Source organism: Lycium ferocissimum, chromosome 9, assembly GCF_029784015.1.
Source record: "Lycium ferocissimum isolate CSIRO_LF1 chromosome 9, AGI_CSIRO_Lferr_CH_V1, whole genome shotgun sequence".
In the NCBI taxonomy this organism is placed as follows: domain Eukaryota; kingdom Viridiplantae; phylum Streptophyta; class Magnoliopsida; order Solanales; family Solanaceae; genus Lycium; species Lycium ferocissimum.
In genome coordinates this window covers 24008279-24015789 of record NC_081350.1, presented here as the reverse complement: position 1 = coordinate 24015789, position 7511 = coordinate 24008279, and the positions used below count along the sequence as shown (strand labels likewise).

The window sequence follows — 7511 nt, the reverse complement described above, 5'->3', positions numbered from 1 at the left end:
TGTGTTAATATATATATATATATATATATATATATATATATATATATATATATACACATTATGTTCAAAAACACGATTAATATAACATTATAGTTAGTGCTCCGTATCTAAAACTTTATTATATTAGTGTTTGCTTATGAATACAAAGTACGCACTTTCTCTTTTGACATTTTTTTTTTAATATGGGATTCACTTTTTTTATATTGCTTGATTTTGTCAATATGGGATACTATGTTCAAAACACGATTAATATAACATTGTAATTTGTGCTCTGTATCTAAAATTTTATTATATTAGTGTTTGCTAAGAATACAAAGTCCGCACTCTTTTTTTGACATTGTTTATTTTTTTAATATGAGATTCACTTTTTTTTTATATATATATTACTTGATTTTGTTAATATGGACTCCACCTTTTTTTTTTTCCCGTGAGTTTGGACATGGTATTCGTATAATAATTTCATTTGCTTCCACTAATAGGTTAATACGCATGTGGCAATAAATCCATCATTATTGATTTAATTGTTTGATTTTCTAAGCACTTTTGTATTTTAAGTATGTTGTATACATAATTTCATTTCTCCCTCTAATGGGTTGATACCCATGTAATGAAATCCATCATTATTGATTTAATTGTTTGATTTTGAAGCACTTTTTTTATAACATTGTTTGTTTTTTTAATATGGGATTCACTTTTTTTTTTAATATTCTTTTGATTTTGTTAATATGGGATCTTTTTTTTTCCCGTAAGCTTGGATGTCTTGGTTCCACTTTTTTAAAAAAAAATCTTGGTTGGTGTTTAATATAGGGAATGCATGTGATAGAATCCATCAGGCTATATGGGCCCACAATTTATTTTTATTTTTTTAAAATGGAAAACGGATTTAATATATAAATATTTTAATGATGTTGTTGTACAATAATTTCATTTGCTCCCACTAATGGATTGATACACATGTGGCAATAAATCCATCATTATTGATTTAATTATTTGATTTTCTAAGCACTTCTGTATTTTAAGTGCCCAACCCACCTTTCTAAATAGTAGTAATATATAATTATATACCCACCTTTCTAAATAGTAGTAATATATAATTATATATTACTACTATTTAGAAAGGTGGGTTGGACACTTTTCGTCGTCAACAATAAGCTCACTTTTTAGAGCACCAACAGAAGAGGAGTACGTGTGGTTTGCTAAAAAATAAAGAGCAATACACGTGTTTAATAGAAATAGGTCAAAGATATGTACTAAATAGGTGGGCCAAACACAAAAGTACCATTCATATTACTTTTGGTACCATAAATGAATGCAGTGTTCGTCCCACCCAAGTCTCATTTATATTAATCGTGTTTTGAACATAGTATCCCATATTGACAAAATCAAGCAATATAAAAAAAAAAAAAGTGAATCCCATGTTAAAAAAATAAACAATATCAAAAAAAAAAAAGTGCAGACTTTGTATTCGTATGAACACTAATATAATAAAATTTTAGATACGGAGCAGTTGTTATATTAAACGTATTTTAAACATAGTATAGTGTATATATATATATATATATATATGCATAAAAATAGTCTCTTACTAATAATGTCCAAAAGGGTGGGCCCCATACTAAATAACACCAAGCAATATAAAAAAAATAAAAAAAAAGAAGAAACTATATAAAGCATGGGTTTAGACCCATGCTTTGTCGTCCGTCGTCCCTTAAAAAAAAAAAGGGTGGGCCCATACTAAATAACACCGAGCATAAAAAAAGGAAGAAAAAAAGTGGAACTCACCATCTCCAAACTCATGGGAAAAAAAAAGTGGATCCCATATTATCAAAATCAAGCAATATAAAAAAATAAAAAAAAAAACTGAACCCCATATTAAAAAAAATATAATGTTAAAAAAAAAAGTGCTGACTTTGTATTCGTAGCAAACACTAATATAATAAAATTTTAAATACGGAGCACAAACTACAATGTTATATTAAACGTGTTTTGAACATAGTATATGTATATATATTATATGCATAAAAATAGTACAAACTAATGTTATATTAATCGTGTTTTGAACATAGTATGTTTTATATATATATATATATATATATATGTGCATAAAAATAATGCAAATTAATAATGTCCAAAAAAAAAAGTGCATTCCATATTAAAAAATCAAACAATATTCATGTAATTTTCAAAGTATCTCATTAAGTCAATAATGATGGATTCGTTCTTTACGTGCATATCAATCCATTAGTGGGAGCAAATGAAATTGCTTTTTTTCAAAAGATTAAGTAGCCAAACCATACAATTTTTTTTTTTTTTTTTATATTAGCATCTAATCTAGGTATTAAACGTTGTATCGCTATTCCGCCATGTCATTTATTTGTTATGTTTACTAAAATAAATATACTTAAAATATTTATATTTTAAAATAAGATAGAATTTAATTATTTTTTTTATTTTTATTCTTACTCTAATAAATGTGAAAAGACATTAATGTAGTAAAAAAAATATATCAAATGGAGATCAAATAATGAATAAGGTAGATTAGTCAAATTATAATTAATCGACGTTTTCTTAAAAAAAATACAAAAGACAACATGACAAGTAAAATGAGCTAAACCAAGAATATTTACCAAAAATTAAAAATAGTATTTCTTCATTTAAATAGAAAATCAATTTCTACTTTGTTTCGTTTTAAACATGTAAAATTAATTTAATAATTTGAATTAGAATTAGAATTATCCAAATCAAAATTTGATAAAAATAATAACTATTTTACACCTTTAAATTAATCGAATTAAAATTGAAAGTAGCAACTAATGCTTAAATATTGCTATTATTTTATCTCAAAGAGAGGAAAATAGTTTTCTTTAAAACAAGTCTTCTCTTTTAAAAAATATTAATAAATTTGCCGATTTTGTATTCGTAGCAAACATTAATATAATAAAATTTTAGATACGGAGCACAAACTACAATGTTATATTAATCGTGTTTTGAACATAATATACATATATATATATATATATATATATATATATATATATATATATATATATATATATATATATATATATATATATATAATCACTATTCAAAGACAACTACATACACATAGATGCACTATAATCTAAAGTGTTGGGCCCGTACGCAGCAATGCTTTGGATTATAGTGTATATTTTAAACAACTACTAATATTTAAAAAAAAAATGTGGGCCCCATATTAAACACCATGCCCCATATTAAACGCCAACCAGTAATAAATAAAAAAAAAAGAAGAAAAAAAAGTAGAACCCACCACATCCAAACTCACGGGAAAAAAAAGTTGATCCTATATTAATAAAATCAAGCAATATTAAAAAAAAAAAAAAAAGTAAATCCCATATTAAAAAAAAAATGTTAAAAAAAAAGTGCTTAGAAAATCAAACAATTAAATCAATAATGATGGATTCATTGCCACATGCGTATCAACCCATTAGAGGGAGCAACAACATGCTCAATATTTTACTTAAAATACAGAAGTGCTTAGAAAATCAAATAATTAAATCAATAATGATGGATTTATTGCCACATGTGTATCAATCCTTTAGTGGGAGCAAATGAAATTATTGTACAGCAACATACTTAAAATATTTATATATTAAATCCGTTTTCCATTTTAAAAAAAAAAAAAATTGTGGGCCCATATAGCCTGATGGATTCATTGCCACATGCGTACCCTATATTAAACACCAACCAGTAATTTTTTTTTAAAAAAAAGTGGAACCCAAAGACATCCAAGCTTACGGGAAAAAAAAAGTGCATCCCATATTAACAAAATCAAGCAATATTAAAAAAAAAAGTGAATCCCATATTAAAAAAACAAACAATGTTATAAAAAAAGTGCTTCGAAAATCAAACAATTAAATCAATAATGATGGATTCATTGCCACATGGGTATCAACCCATTAGTTGGAGCAAATGAAATTATTGTATAGCAACATACTTAAAATACAAAAGTGCTTAGAAAATCAAACAATTAAATCAATAATGATGGATTTATTGCCACATGCGTATTAACCCATTAGTGGAAGCAAATGAAATTATTATACAGCTACCATGTCCAAACTCACGGGAAAAAAAAAAGGTGGAGTCCATATTAACAAAATCAAGTAATATATATATATAAAAAAAAAAAGTGAATCCCATATTAAAAAAATAAACAATGTCAAAAAAAGAGTGCGGACTTTGTATTCTTAGCAAACACTAATATAATAAAATTTTAGATACAGAGCACAAATTACAATGTTATATTAATCGTGTTTTGAACATAGTATCCCATATTGACAAAATCAAAATATAAAAAAAAGTGAATCCCATATTAAAAAAAAATGTCAAAAAGAAAGTGCGACTTTGTATTCATAGCAAACACTAATATAATAAAGTTTTAGATACGAGTACGAACTATAATGTTATATTAATCGTGTTTTGAACATAATGTATATATATATATATATATATATATATATATATATATATATATATATATATATATATATATATGTATAAAAATAAATCTTAAAACTAATAATGTCCAAAAGAGTGGGCCCCATACTAAATAACACCAAGCAATATAAAAAAATAAAAAAATAAACTATATAAAGCATGGGTTTTCGTCCGTTGTCCCTTAAAAAAAGGGGGGTGGGCCCCATACTAAATAACACCGAGCAATAAAAAAAAAGGAAGAAAAAAATGGAACTCACCATCTCCAAACTCATGGGAAAAAAAAAGTGAACCCCATATTATCAAAATCAAGCAGTATAAAAAAAAAAAAAAACAGTGAACCCCATATTAAAAAAAATATCCGCATGCGTGTCAATCCATGAAATTGCTTTTCTTCAAAAGGTTAAGTAGTCAAACCATACAATTTTTTTTATTTTTTATATTAGCCTGAGATCTAATCTAGCTATTAAACTATTATATTTGCTATTCCGCCATGTCATTTATTTATTATGTTTACTAAAATAAATATACTTAAAATATTTATATTTTAAAATAAGATAGAATTTAATTACTTTTTTAATATTTATTCTTACTTTAATAAATGTGAAAATAAATTAATGTGGTTAAAAAAAAAATTATCAAATGGAGATCAAATAATGAATAAGGTAAATTAGTCAAATTATAATTCTAATCGACGCTTTCTTAAAAAACCATGCAAAAGACAACATGACAAGTAAAATGAGTTAAACCGAGAATATTTACCAAAAATTAAAAAATAGTATTTCTTCATTTAAAAAAAAATCAATTTCTACTTTGTTTCGTTTTAAACATGTAAAATTAATTTAATAATTTGAATTAAAATTGTCCAAATAAAAATTTGATAAAAAATAATAAGTATTTTACACTTTTAAATTAATCGAATTAAAATTGAAAGTATCAACTGATGCTTAAATATTGCTATTGTTTTATCTCAAAGAGAAGAAAATAGTTTCCTTTTAAACAAGTCTTCTCTTTTAAAAAATATCAATAAATTTGCCCATTTTGTGTTCATAGCAAATATTAATATAATAAAATTTTAGATACGGAAAGACAAACTACAATATTATATTAATCGTATTTTGAACATGATATATATATATATATATATTATTACTATTCAAAAATAATTACATACACATAAATGCACTATAATCTAAAATATTGGGCTCGTGGGTCGTCTAGTATTATATAAAAGTGGGTTTCAACATGTCAGCTTAAGTGGCAACAAATTTCAAATCAAGGGTAATTTAGTCATTTTGTCTTAGTGGAGCATTACTAATTAGCTACGTGGCTTTTACTCCTACCGCCACCTTCCTCTTCCCCCTCAATTGAAGAGCCAACTTTCCACCGCTGGTTTTCTTCTCCGTTCGGTCTTACATGCCCTGAATTTTCCTTCATTTGAAATAATTTTTTTTCCTCTTCTTAACTATTTCTTAGTTCATTAGTCATGTGTTTAGGAATTCATCAAATTCTTAAATTTCAGAGGTCCTGTTTCTTGATTTTTGCAGGATATGTTGTTGGGAGGTCCTGTTTCTTGATTTTTGCAGGATATGTTGTTGGTGTACGATAAAGGTATGTATAGATATGTCCTGCTAATTGGATTTTAATATTCTTCATATAGTTGGTATTTCTGCTTTGGCCAATGACTCTTCCGCCTCTTTCTTACTCAGATGCTAATGAATTCGGATTTTAGAAAAGGAAACCAAGGCTATGGCGGTTGTCCGAATCACCTTATTCCAGGTAATATCTCTATATTCCGGTTTTCCAATTCTCATGCTATATGTGTGTGTCTCTCGTGATTTTTATATGTGGGTGTATTCCTTGTGAAACTCAAGTCTACTAAGTGTTCGAGTATGGAAGCTGAGAAATTGCATTTGCTTCTGCAGTAACTTTAAATAGTTCTTCCGATAAAAGAAACATGTTTTATTTGATATATAGCGGGTAAGAAAAATGATGTGGTAGAATAGTTGAACTTCCATTACATACTTGATTCGTGATCTAAATGCTGGAAGAAAGATCCTTTCTTTTGTGCTTGTTTTGTGTAAGTCCACTTGAGAACTTGAAGTGTGTTGCTGTACGGAGTAGTGTTCGTTACATCCATCCTCTCTCATGGTAAATCTTTCATTTCATTTTGTTCAAATATTTTTGTCCGTTTAGTGTTTAGAAGTTCTATTTCTATTTTTGAGAAGTAGAACTCAATCACTCCAATCTCCTCTACGTTTTTACTTTTGCAAGAATTATAAAATAATTAATCCTGCTCTAAAGAAGATGAGCTTCTAAGAGACTTATTAACTTTTGAAGGAGATAGCACAGTGATTTTTTTGTTAGAGATTTTTTTGTCATTAGAACATGGTGAGAACTTCTAATACTAGAGAAGTGAAATAGGTTCAATATGATTGTGAGTATTCATATAGTTGATGCCAACTAACTTGGAAATGGGGGCGTCGTTGCTGTTTGTTCTAAGTAGAGGAGCTCTTATATTCCACCAACATCTCTTGGTTCTTTGACTATAGCTATATTCTCTCATGATGGCTTCTTTCCTTTATAATTTTAATAAATAGTTATGTTAGCATTTTCACATTAGCATCTGTAATTGTCATCTTCTGAGTGTTACAGTGGCTTTGCAGCATCTACAGTTTCTACGCTTGATGAGTTTGATTTTTTTTAACCTGCAAATTTTAACCTCTATATTTTCTCAACTTAATCGTGACCGTGTTATTGCTGTCTTCTCTTTTCAGAATGAACTTCCTTTAAAAGTAGTTTCCTACAGTGAACTGTACGGGTGGACAATGGATGAAATAGTGAAATTGATAGGCTTGAATAACAACTGCACATTTTGTGGTGTTTTCCGTCGGCAGGTATTCCACACACTTGCATTTGGGTTTGAGGACTATATTTTGCATAAATGTCTCCAACGTTCGGCACACAATTCACATCTTCCCAGCAAATCTCTATGTAATAAATGTCATTGCACAAAGTTATACACAAGAGTGCAAAAA

At 27.2% G+C, this 7511-nt stretch overlaps 2 long non-coding RNA genes across 2 annotated transcripts; both read left to right on the top strand.

The window, feature by feature from the left end:
* The first annotated feature begins 3045 nt into the window (after positions 1-3045).
* Positions 3046-4150, top strand: LOC132069328 (uncharacterized). The gene is made up of 2 exons (XR_009417746.1): positions 3046-3315; positions 3791-4150. It is a non-coding gene; the product is annotated as an uncharacterized LOC132069328 (long non-coding RNA).
* Positions 4151-5728: 1578 nt separating this feature from the next.
* Positions 5729-6606, top strand: LOC132069327 (uncharacterized). The gene is made up of 3 exons (XR_009417745.1): positions 5729-5997; positions 6037-6084; positions 6183-6606. It is a non-coding gene; the product is annotated as an uncharacterized LOC132069327 (long non-coding RNA).
* The last annotated feature ends 905 nt before the right edge of the window (positions 6607-7511 follow it).